Source organism: Lepeophtheirus salmonis, chromosome 9 (genome assembly GCF_016086655.4).
Source record: "Lepeophtheirus salmonis chromosome 9, UVic_Lsal_1.4, whole genome shotgun sequence".
In the NCBI taxonomy this organism is placed as follows: domain Eukaryota; kingdom Metazoa; phylum Arthropoda; class Copepoda; order Siphonostomatoida; family Caligidae; genus Lepeophtheirus; species Lepeophtheirus salmonis.
In genome coordinates this window covers 15,167,253-15,181,185 of record NC_052139.2, presented here as the reverse complement: position 1 = coordinate 15,181,185, position 13,933 = coordinate 15,167,253, and the positions used below count along the sequence as shown (strand labels likewise).

Here is a 13,933-nt window from a genome sequence, read left to right as displayed (position 1 = left end):
AAATTGAAAATTGACGTAAAAAAAAAAAAGAAGAGACTTTTCCTAAAAAATTATTCAGAATATGACAGATATTCTAGTTACACCTCCATTCTTATAGGTCAAATTTATATGAAAACGAATCTCCAGACAAATACCTACTCACATTATTTATTTGCAAATTCAATATTTCATTAAAAGTTCACTTTTTTTGCACTTGAAAAAAAAAATTGAAATTTTCACCGATTTTTTTTTCCCCCTATAACTTATTTGATTTTCAATAAATTTAGAAAACTTAGTTATTCGTATAGTTGTTATTTGAAACTCCAATCTCTTTTTGATTTATGACTCTATCCAGTCTTCTGGAACTCTAAAATACGATTTTTGTGATTTGGGTAATGCATAAGTCTTAGCCTGGCCAGGTTCAAAAGGTACATCCATCCAAAATTTCAGGGTCCTAGTTCCAACAGTGTGGGCATACATTAGGGACACACAAACAAATAAACTCTGTTTTATATATGATCATACAAACTATGTTACATTGTTGATAATTTATTCGGTTAAACTCTCCTCACGATAACATTTGGGGGTGAGGAGAGTTTAATGTGGTAATATTTCAATAACACAGTGACTAGGTATGCATAATCGAGCAAGTGAGTCATCATGGATAAGAGAAATAAGAGGCTTTTTCTCCGTGTATGTGTTTGTGAGTAGGTGTGTATAATATTTGGAAGCACATGCATTAGATAAGCGACGATACTGCAGAAAATCAAGTGATTTTCTGTATGAATTACTGACCCGCGTATTTAGAGTATAATATATATTTTATCTTTTTCAATTATGAAGGATATTTATTTATTTATTGGTTCATTTTTCAAGGAGGTCCCAAACATTGATCACTAGAATACTTCCTCCAACTTCCGTCTTAAGTATTTAAGGATTCTAGCAATGAAGACTTCTTCTTCTTTTAAATGTAAGTTCTGAACTTATTTTAAAAATGAATGTACTTACGTACTTGATTTATTTGATGATATGTCTCTCTTTAGTAAATGTTATGTTTCTATAGACTTTAATACACACTCTGGGACTCCTATAAATGAATATAAGCTCAAATTCGTATTGAAAACATAACAGAGGACGCATCATAATTCTCATGAAAAGTGAATCAATTAAATCATGATACCTTCTAAACAAATATTTTCTTTTTAAGCTTATTCAAATAAATTTGAACTAACTTTATAATATGAACGAACAACCTTATGTCAAGAAGGTTCCTTTCATCTAGAGAACTCTCAAAGTCGACTTATTATTAAAGGAGGTGATGTTGTCAATGAAGATGGAATATTCTGTGCGGATGTGTATATTGAGGATCGGTAGGTAACATATGTCCATGGAAAATTAACATTTTTTTATTTTTTTTCCTCCAATTTATAAAAAATTTAGTAGGTCAAATACACTTTTATTTGGAAGCTCAAAAATTGAAATTTCATATCTGTAACTCAATCCAGCTTTGAGTGCTGATGAATTTGATCCCAAATTGTCTTGAATACCCCTATGTTTGTGATTCTAATTCGTAAACTACTCATCTGATGTGTGCATATAAAACATTATTTGATAGCTATTGAGTTATGCAACAAAATATTTGACACAATTTTTTTCATTTTGTTATAAAAAAAGTAGGGTTGACCTTGGACATATTTTATTATCCTAAAATATTAAACATAACTTATATTTATGGTTTAAAGCTATATAATATGCCTCGTTTGTTTGTGAGAGGCATATTGGTTAGAAGTATTTTGTGTGTTTGGCGATTTCTTGCTATTACAAACATGCATCAAAGAATTTTCATAAAATTTTGTGTAACAAATGAAATTAAGTGCTCCAAAAGAGTTGAAATGTTGACAGTGGCATATGGTGAAACTGTTCTGAGTAAAAAAAATAAAAATAAAGAAACTTATTATTGACGGCAAAAGTATAACAGAATCCAAATCAATTCTGAAACTATTTTATAATAATTTCCAGAATATCATTGGATGCCCCAGGTATTATTTTTCTAGATCTAAAAAAGTAGAGTCTTACTCTGAGTTCTCGTATGAAAATATTTTACTTTACGTAAACCATTTTTATAAAGATAATAAAGCATCTGTCCCCGACAACATTAAATGAAAAAATTTTACCCTATGTTCTAACACCAAAGTCATCTCTTAAAATTTGGAGAGGAGATTGAACTTAAAGGAAAACTTCCTCAAGCACTACCTCGTGGAAGAATTTAATTGATTCCAAAGAAAAATGATGGAACGAGCTTAGTCCATTGGATACCTTTATTTATATTAAACGAAGCCTATCGAATATTGGCTGGTATCTTAGCTAGGCAAATAGAACTGATTTTAAATAAACGTTTATGTACGGAGCTAAACGGTTTTTTAAGAGGGAGACGTATCTCAGATATTTCTAGGAATATTCAGACTGCAATAGAGTCAACTAGGAAAAAGAAGAAGTTTGGAGCGATAATAGCAGTGGATTTCTATAAAGCAGTTGACTCTATCCATCACAATTTTATCTTAAAAGCCGTTAAGAAATATCTCCCAAGACGGTTATTTAACCCAATTCAAGGTCTTCTTTATAACGAGAGGAGGATCCACTCTTTCCATAGACAGACTTAATAGTAACCCCATATTGTTGAGGAAAAGTTACTGACAGGGATGCCCCGTTTCTCCATTACTTTTTGTTGCTGCTATGGAGCAAATGAGCTGTGTACTGTTACGGAAGTATGGGGAATTGGGCATTTGCTTTGCTGGAAAGAAACACCTGTTGGATCTATATGCTAACGACATACCTCTTATAATGGAAGGAAATTCAGTTGGGTAGATAAATAAGAGAATCCAGACTCTACTATCTTTTTTTAACAGATTCCATAAAATTTATGGAATGAAAATTAATTTCGAGTAAACGTCTATTTTGCCCTTAGGTCTTTGGTGGTCTCCTTTGATTCCTTCAACTAAAATAAACAGTTGTAGCGTCGTGGAGAGGATAAATATATTGGGCATTAAGTGGCAGAGTAATGAAGCTTCAGATATCAATTGGAACATTCTGCTCTGGCAAGCACGAAAATGGTGTAAAAACCTGGAGAACTCTAAGGCTTCAGAAAAGGGTAGACCTATACAATACTAAACTAATCTCTCAAATGACATATGTCACAGCTGCACTCCCATTGATCGGAGAGAGAGCTATCAAGGAAGAAGAAAACAGGCTTAACACTTTATTTAGTCGTAAATATCTTACAGCGCTGAAAAGACCTCGTTCGCGGTTAGTGGTTGTGTAGGATTGTCCTTATTAGAAAATATTTTACCTAGAATATACATAATTTTATATATATATATATTTACTAAACCTAGCGTGGAATGGAGGAATTTTATTTATGAATGGCATCATGATTTTGATTTGCTCAAAAGTAGCATAACTGGTTACAAATCATGGTTATATTGTTATGATATCAAAACCAAAGTCCAATCGTCCAAATGGAAGAGCCCAGGTGAACCAAGACCAAAAAAGATACAACAAGTACGATCAAATGTCAACATTTTGCTGACTGTTTTATTTAATGACTGATCTTATTATATATTCATACGGTCAATAAATAGTATTATCTTCAAGTTATGCTCCGCTTGAGAGAACCAATACGAAGAAAACGTCTGGAATTGTGGAAAAACAATTAATGGCTTTTGTATTATGATAATGCCGCTCCTATCTCATCTTTGCATGTGAGAGATTGTTTGGCCAAAAACAACAGCACAGGCATGCCTCACCCACCATATTCACTGGATTTACCCCCTTGTTACTTTTTCCTGTTCCCAAAACTGAAGATATGTACCTAAAAAGAACCCATGGGAAAAAATTGCCGAACAACCAAAATACTTTTAACCATTATGCATTTTACAAACAAACTATATAGCGTTAAACAACCATTATATGTTCGTTTTTGAACGTACTAACATAAAATTCTAGTATAACAAATATATGTTCCCCGCAAATTTTGAAAAGTCACCTTACTTTTCGAACACACTCCATATATATAAAATTATATAATAAAATTTCACATATAATAGATATTAGAAGTGTAATGCTTACAATGTTAACCAAATCTTATGAGTTGAATCCTATACAGGTGGTTATGTTTAGAAGTCCTTAATCATTTAAAGCTAACTTCTTAGTTAAGCCATCGGTTGTATTAATATTACGAAACCCAAAAATAATTAACCCCTTCGGCACAATATGGGCGTCCCAACTATTTAACTGGCTATAACTTTTCTTATGATCATACAAAAATGTTTTTTATTACTTTAAAATGACTAAATACATCTGTTCTTTCATTTATTTTATTGTCAGATTGATCTTTTTAAAATAAATATCTTATTTAAACTGATTTTAGTTTTGGTAGTCTTAAACAATTTGTATGATCAAGTTAAGTTATTTATATTTAGACATTTTTTACTCATTTAGAAGCTATATTACATTTTTTTTATTGCATTATATCTATTTAATATAGTGTGAAACTTTCAAGGTGATACGAAATTTTTTATTCATATACATTTTTTTTTAAACAAAGGGACGTGGGTGTCCCTATTGTCCTGAAGTGTAAAATCCGTTAGGGGTAACTAAATTTATTAATTAAGTTATATGTTTCTTTGTCTCTTGAAACTCAGTAGAAATTTTTGATTTTTCTTTATCTTTGGAAGCGTAGTAGAAATTTGTGATATTATTAATATCATTAGTATTGTCAAACTAGCAAAGATGTCAAGGAGTGTAGTAAAAACGATTGGAAAATAGTATATTTATATAGATCGTGAAAAAGGCAGTGTAGAGTTATTTGCATTGATCGATCAAATTGACAGTAAAACAAAAAGAAAAGTGCATAATCTTTTAGAAGATTCTTATACATAATATCTGGCAGAAGAACCTATTTCCTAGCTCTTTCGAATTATAACTGTCAACAAACAAACATTTATTCTCTCCAAAATATTAGAGAGTTTGTAACAAATGTAGAAGAAATCCGCCCCCATCTGGGAATTCATCTCATGATATCAGTGATGAAGCTTCCTAATTTGAAGTCGTATTGGAACTTTGATAATTTTATATCATCTGAGGGTATCCAAAATGCCATGACCAGAACTCGATTTATGTTTTTTTCCAAAAACTTTCACTTTGGTAGTAACTTAGAGGCAAATAAATCGGACAAATGCTGACAAAATTAGAGGTTATCGACCATTTAAATGAAGCATTTTAATCTGCCATGTCCGATGCGCCAGAACAGTCGATTGATGAACACATGACTAAATTCAATGGAAAAATGTGCTGCAAACAATATATGAAGAATAAACCTATAAAATGGGGATTCAAATGGTGGTATAGGTGTTGCAGCAAAACAGGATATAGGTATTTATGAGTTTAATTTATACTTTGGGAAGAAAGAAAATAATGAATATTGTCTTGGAGAAAGTGTTGTGCTTGGACTGTCTCAAAAGCTCAAGAATGTACAATATATTTCAATAATTCCTTCAATTCTCCCTAATTAGTTAATAAATTACAAGAAAATGGATTATACTGTATTGGAACTGTAAGAAAAGATAGAAAAAAATACAACTCTGGTATGGGAGGTGTTAATATTCTGGATCAAAAGACTACTACTTATATGTTGGGTCGAAAATCATCGGGGGGTCGTTATTTTTGAGGCTTGTTTTTTATCTCTTGGATATTTGTGTAGTTCATTCGCACATTGTTTACAAAAAAAAAAATCCAAAAGGAATGGAATTATTGGATTTTAAAATTATCCTTCATCAATCTATTCCACTCCACCTACCAACAATTATATCGACTAGAGGGAAATGTAGAAATTGTAATAGGTAATAAAAAAAATAGAGAATAAAACTCATATTCAATGTAATACATACAAAGTATTTTTATTTATTGTTTCTGGACAAAAAATCAAGAAATTGTTTTTTTGATTATCATTGAATTGCTTATGAGTTTATAACTAACCATTTTTTTTTTTTTTTGTTATTAATAATTTAAATGTGATGGGATTAAAACATGTTTATAGATCCTTCATATTCAAATTAATTTATTTGTATGGCTTTATCTCTCTAAAAGGGGGGGGGGGGTTAAAATCAAATTCAATTTTAGGCTTAAATTTCGGATGCAAGATTCTAAGCATTTTACAAAAAAAAAAAAAATTGAATTGAATTAGTCCTAATTTCAATGATAAATCATGGAATTAAACCATCACATTTTGAACATAATTTGGGTGTAGACATTTACCGTGGTGCCATGATTCTAAACCTTTATCCTTATTTTTGAGCATTCTACTCAAAATATGTGTGTGAGACAAAAAGTCTTGCTTGAAATTTCATTTGAGGGATTGGATTTTATTCAAATTTATTTAGGAGTGACATGACATCTATTTAATAGAATATTTGTTATGATTTGCAACATCCAAAAAACGTTTTATATTATAAATAGCTCAAACACTAAATATCATAAACTTTTGGCGGCACAGTGGCCATAGCGTCATTAGAGTTTGAAAAAGTATCATTGAAAGTGTAAACGTGTTCAAAACGTTTTAAAACATACACGTTTGAAAACGTTTCAAATGACACCCAAGATGATACTGTAAAACCCAAGATCCGGAGTGAGGGACGCTGCCTTATTTACTCTTCTAGAAACTATTATATGTGAGGGGATAAAATGTTAACTATTATACTCCCCATATTGTTTATAAAGTACTTACAATTTCCAAACTATTATACATAAATTTGTTAGTTATTCAGATGGTAGCTTTAGTTTTATTGTTTATTCGTTTGTAGTATTAATACAAGCAACTGTTTTGTTAAACTATTGGATTTAGTTGATAAATAAATTTTAATAATATCCCTATACATATAGTAATGCAATAAGGGTTGAAGTAATGTTTCTTCTGTTCTTATAGCCTTATTGCCTAAGTTGGCCAGAATTTAGAAATACCTGAAGACACGTAGGTAATTGATGCGACTGGACGACTAATAATACCTGGAGGGATTGACACCAATACCTACTTCGAGATTCCGTTCATGAATACAACATCAAGTGATCATTTATACACTGAAACTAGGGCTGCATTGGCTGGTGGAACACCCATGGTGATAAACTTTGTCTTTCCTGCCAAAGGTAAAACAATTAGAGGTACATAAAATGTATTATTTTTGTACTAAAATAATATTTTGTAATAGGTGAAGAATCACTAATTGAGGCTCATAAATAGAGAAGAACAAAACCTGATGGACGTGTATGCTGTGATTATAGTTTGCATATGGCAGTAACGCATTGGAATGAAGATATTCGCCCAGAAATGTCCAAGATTTGTTCAGATACATTTGGAATTAATTCATTTAAAATGTTTATGTCTTATAAGGACATATTTATGCGTAATAATGATGAATTGTTAGACTGTATGAAAACTTTGAAAAGTGTATGAAAAAATTTTAATTATATATTTTACCATATTAATTTGGAATTTTGGTCTTTTTCTGCATTTTTATTTGGATTTTTGAACTATTTAATAGTATTATTATTTGCGTATTTCAGCTGCTTTTTGTATGCATTATTTCGACATCCCTACTTATCACTAAGGAATATATGTGAGAGGAGGATTATGCGTTCTCCTAAAGGTATCAATGACGGTCGGAAGTTCACTTCACAATTTCAGATATGGACTAGTTTCATTAGTTTTTCTCTATTGTAAAACTCCGAAAGAATATATAACAATGTCAAACACGCTGTTTTAACTCAATTCTTATTCTCCAATTCTTTTATTTTTAGGTTATTGGTACTTATGTCCAATAATATGTCTTTGTTTTCGTTTTGTCTTCAAAAACTTTTGAACGATTTTTTCAAAATTTCCCCTAAATTTCTTAATTTTCCATTTTTTCCTATGGTAGAAAATTGCAGAGCACACATAGAGACATCTAACCTTTTCATCTCCCAGAAAGGCTTATGGAGCTTCTATCCAGAGTCGGAGACACAAAATTCCTAAAAGTTGAAGTAGCAGAACTCACTGTGTTTATTCAAATTCTTTATTGCTTCTTCCTCTTTTCTCTCAGCTTAAGTACATTGGTAAAAAAACCCGGTTCGAATTCATCATAATAATGAACAACATTCGTTTGATATCTATAGATGATATACATCCAATGTCACAGTGCAGTGATCACGGTTTTGTTATTGGGCAAGGGGATTGACTATGGATATAAATATAATTTCTTAAAAATACATATTCAGCCCAAGCTCCTCGGTGGTTAAGATCCTGTGCAGTAAATATGGGGGTACTAGGGGACCGTTTTCTCAAACTATTATTGTGTCCCACAACTGAAATATAAACATAATTCATGTGTGTTCTATTAAAAATAATTATGATTTTGCATAACAATCATTATAACAAGGCCTATTCAAGGTTCAACTTCTTTGGACAATTTGTTTGTTAGTCACCAAGATTACCCATTATGGTTTTTAAATGTTAAGCCAGACATGTGACTCCGTATAGTTGTAATATTAACATAAACGTTAAATAAATTGTCTTTTCCATGATAAATAAAATAGTAATTTCAGGCTTTTATAATAGTTTCAAGAATATATAAATATTATATGTTCCCTAAAACTAGTCAAAACGCAATAATGTATGTATATTTATAGCCTTTGCCCCCAGGACCCGTTGTACCGTGATCTATTTTCTTTCCTTCTGTCTTTTTAAAAGTAAATGTAGAATTTTATTTTTCTTGAAAAATAATTTTGATTCTTTTTATTTAAATTAAATAAAAATGAATCCTCAATTTGTGTACGAAATTAAAATGCATTTCTCTTTTTACGTTCAAATGACCTTTTCAAGAAAATATTTGTGATGTCTCATCATAAAGACAATCTCGAACAAAAAAAAAGTGTCAAATCCAAATTTATTAATTTACTTCATATATATATATACAGCCCAATACTTCATAAAAATATTTGAGTCAAAAATAGGCCTTGTATTCAAATTTGTAGATGAGTTAAGATGCTTGAGACTTTTTGCTATAGTTTAGAACCTTTATTTGTATACTGGCCCTTTAATTAAAATTTATCGATTTCTCATCGTGAGTATAAATTTTAGCTACTTTAAGTGCAATTTTTGGTGTATTTGTGAATATAAATTGACGATTATTCTTAGAAGAATACAAATATATTCCACGCTCAATTTTGAGAAAAATCATTCTATCTTGCTTTTGTGTTGACGGGTGACTTTATTTATTTCGTTATAGTACTGAAGAATTGCAAAAATTAGTTTCATGATAAAAGAAATTATGATATTATATTACAAAATATTCTCTCATAATTGTATTTTCTCTCCTTCTTGAATCGCATTGATTGAAAATGAATTTACCTCTCACAATAACTTTGACAGCTCTCAGCATGAAAAAAAAAACCAATTTTATTTGTTTTTCAAAATAAGTCATTCTTTTGAGTGGGAGGGATTATCTGAAAAACAGTACATTTCGGGACTTTAAAGTAGGTTAAGATGATGTATGTATACCAAAAAACTAGTGTTGAGGCTCGGTCCAAGACCAAATTATCCATTCAATTTGGTTCTTAGGGGTCCAGACGCCATCTCAGACCACAGACCAAAACTTAATCTTTTTTAAATCGTCAATTTTTTCTTAATCGATAAATAGATTTCTCCAACTCCCTCTATCCTGATTTATGAGTCGTACACGTATAAATTATACAACATATTTAAATTCATATGATGTTATTTTGCCAATGTTCACAGTTTTTAAACCCACATGACATCACTAACAACTCATTTATAGGATCGGTCTTGACTGAATTTTTCTTTGAGATCAAAGGACCAAATGAGCACACTAAAAACATAATCGTCTCAGATCGAAACAGAACACAACTTATAACTAATTAACGTATTGAGCTTAGACCGAAAAGTTTTTGTTGAGATTGAGAACACTCTCGAATAAATGAGGATAATTGTAAATTAAAGTTGTGAAATTTTATATAGTAGGATATCAATGTATATATTTCTTCATTTACAAAATGTAGTGGAGACCGGAGGCAATTACAACACTATTTGTTTTTGACTCCATTACTCGGAAGGTAAGCTAGGTGGGTAAGCACCTGGAAGTTGCAACAGTTTTTATAAATAAATAAATAACCTTACCTCTCAAGGTGTTCAGTAAATAAAACTTTCTTTCCATGTATTATAGCAGATTAATAAGTAATAAAATCTATATTATAGATCGGAGAAAGGTGCTCTCAAAAACCTTTAAAAGTTCTGACTAACCCATATGCTGGCTGATAAACATATTCACTCGTATAGTAATAAAACTAGGTTTGTCAGTCAGGGAGGACCCATTTTTAACGATTTGTTTGTATAGATTAAGTTCTGTGCCTTATATTAAAAGAGGCAAGCTGAACAATGTGTTTAATTTTCTCAAGCTATGCTATCATTATTCTTGAGGAGATAACATCTATGTATTGAGTAATTATGTGAGAGTGTGCTCATGAAAACGGAGACTAACACTGAGGATCTTTTGAGGAATTATTATAATTCGTCAACCTCTTGATAACTCCAATCAATTTCTGGTACTATCAATATTAAAATAAATCAAGGAAAATTACAACACTTGTTATAGCTACTAAGCTCTTTGTACACTGGCGTTACAACATCTCAAATTTATCCACTGAGTTTTGAATTTTTGCTAAAGTAATATATACTGGTAGCTTAAGAATCAATACTTCAAATGAGATAAATTAGAGAAAAGACAATAAAAAAGGCTTAATACAAAAATACTGTTCCCTCCAAAAATTACTTTAACTCTTCAGAATCAACTTGTTTATTGCAGCTGTTCCTGGTCTTCCTAGTGTAAAATCCTAAAGGAGGGAGAAAAGGAAGGAGCTAGTACGTTGTTTGTTGATATTTCGATCAATTAACTTATAATTTTAACGCATATGAACATAAAATGAATAAATTATGTTGATCAGACCAAAAAAGACGACAATGAATGTATTAAGTACCTATTAATTACCTCAAGAGACTCATGGATTTTTCTTTTTTTGCAAGGATTCAATCATAATTTATAGTTAGCATCTATGATTTCACATATAATTGACTCACTATGTAATCAACTCATACTCTTCATATTTTTTTCTCTTTTATCAATATATTCTGTTAGCTCCATTCTTTCGCTTTATGGATATTTTACCATAAAGTTCATCAACTACCGTTGTTCATGGGGTAATAAGGCTTAAAACTTGATATATAACATAGTCACAGGAACCCAGGGCATATATGGAGGGAATGTGGCTTCCCTGTCATGACATCACAACATTCTTAAGACGCGACAGTCCAAGTAGACTGAGGAGGTCAACTTGAGACCGTTGTCAAAAGTGTGACCCGGTTTGGCGTTCAGTCACTGCGGATCAATCCAGACACCATTATCTTGGATGAAAACTTGTTTTTTATTACTTGAGGAAAATAATCTAATTTCTCTACCAGGCATTGGTCATTCTTTGGGGCGTCGGCAGTGTCCAAGGTGAAGTTTGACGTATCACTGAATAGATGCATCAATTTTATGATGCTTTGGATTTGATTTACACATTTGGGAGTGTTATTTGCCTCTTTTCTACCTGATATCCTTCTGGTATGAAAATTACGCCTTCCTCTGATGTTAGATTTTAAGCCAAGGTCGTCCTTGATTTCCCTGGCCCCCGTTCTCCTACTGATAGACCTTCTCCAAGCATGATCAGTCATTGAGATACTTGGATTTGCTTTGTTGGACCTCTTGGGCCCAGTCAGAAAGTATCTGGTCCGTTTTCTAGCTTTTTGTGAACGACATGAGGAATGAGAAAGCCCCTACACACCTTCAATCGCTTCCAAATATCTTAGATCCTGGTACCAGTGATCCTGGTATATTTTCTGACTTTTATGATTACCTCCAGTTGGTATAGTCTTTTATTGATACCCCTTATTTCAATATTACTCTTCCTAATTATTTGTAGCAAAAGGTCATTATTATTGATCATCTGTAAGACTTTTTTTTATTATTTTTTATCAGTTAATACCAAAAATTAAAAAAAAATTGATAACTTCGTTACAACCTGAAAAGATGTTATTTATTTTCCAAGGCTGTTATATTCTTGAAGAATCGGAAATACTTGAAGTAGTAGTATTTGTAGCTAAAGCATAGTGAGGGAGTGCTCTCCAGACCAAAGTATTCTTTTACTTATCATGTCATTTTAATTGTTTTTTCTTCAGCTGGTTTTTTTTATATTCTTACCTCTGGAGCATATGCGATGACAAAGCCGCCCTAAGGTCACGCAAACTCCAATTTAATGTAGTAACTTGTGCGTATAGCATATACCCCAGAAGTTGAGGTATATTTCATATCAAAATGCAATCATCACATTGGTAGAAATACAATCCCAAAGGAAACACTTAAATAAAATACTTAAAATAAACACCACTCTCAATCCAAAACATAAACTAAAAATAAATTAAACATGAACACAGCACAATGAAAAAAACCCTCTGTTAAAGTAAAATCAACACACATACTGTCATTTCATGACAGTTCGCCATTACTGTCAATATCACAAACTTGTTCAAAAGTACCAGTGGCAATAATTCTATCAATAAAAGATAAAATGTATTTCTTGTTCCATTGCAGATCCCAACTAAAACCCCATATATTTCTCCCCACGCTTTCTAGGGTGTCACATCTCGTTATAAGATGATCAGGAGATTTTGGCTCATCTCTATACAATTTGCATGAGTCATCCTCCACCAAGCTCATCATCCTCTTTAGATGTTTCTTCAAGAAAAGTTGACCAGGCACAAAACTTAAAACATTTTTAATTGATGTTCTTCTCTCCTTATAAATTTTCCATCCCTAACTTAAGTTGTTTTTATTGTTATTTCATTTTTTAGGAGAGAACATTAAAGTATTGTGTATCTACGTGTAAGTGTCCAGAAGAAAAACTCAGTGTAACACTCTATTAACAAACTAAATCATTCAACATATACATTAAATTAATGTGCTTAAAAATGAATACTTATACTATAAAAAAAATCCATTAGGCGTTGGCAAAGAAAGGTAATTTTTGTATCCTTCCTGCTACAAAACAAGTATTTTTTTTTTTTCAATTCACACAAACAAACCAAAAATAAGATACTCATGTAAAAGGGGGATTTGAAAATTTTCTAACTTCAACATGGCTGCACTCGTATATAAAAGCTAGTCACCTCCATCTAGCATCTATTGACAGTTACTCACCTAAGTTTCAATCAATTTAGACGTGCAGTTGTTATCCCACAGTCGTTTGAATGAGTTAATGTGAGTTTTTTTTTTTTGTGAAAATGAAAAAAATCGAGTAGGTTGCTATCATTAAAAATTTGTTTTTGAAGGTGTAACCTTTAAATAGATTCAAACAATAGCAAACATATAAAGACATGTTGTTTTAAAATTTGACGCGTCTAAGCCAACCCAAAGTCTCTCTTGAACAATTATTTTGCAGAGAAAAACGCCGACGCTGGACGGGTTACAGAAATAGAAGCATCGCTGGGAGAATTGTGTAGAATTACATGGAGACTATGAAAAAAAAAGTTGATAAAAAATTTCTTGTGTCTTTGGTAGGTCGGAAACTTTTCAGACCACCTTCATATGTCTATTGCGGGGCCCAACGCAAAATGGATTAGATGGGGCTTAAATTCCAAAAAATACCAGAGGCAGTTATAGCTTGACCGGGATGCAATCCTTCCAGATTTTTTTTTTTTTTCAACGGCTCTTAAAAAATTACCTATAGAGGGCTTAATCTAAGTGCAGTACCAGTACAAACGTATATGTTGTAGTGCCATTAGGCCGGCTCTGCGTATGTTAGTTCTTTATGGCGT

General features: G+C 31.6%; 1 long non-coding RNA gene across 1 annotated transcript; it reads left to right on the top strand.

Annotated features, from left to right (window-relative positions):
- The first annotated feature begins 583 nt into the window (after positions 1-583).
- LOC121124480 (uncharacterized) lies at positions 584-7,522 on the top strand. The gene is made up of 4 exons (XR_005866313.2): positions 584-949; positions 1,023-1,349; positions 6,959-7,176; positions 7,239-7,522. It is a non-coding gene; the product is annotated as an uncharacterized lncRNA (long non-coding RNA).
- Positions 7,523-13,933: the final 6,411 nt, after the last annotated feature.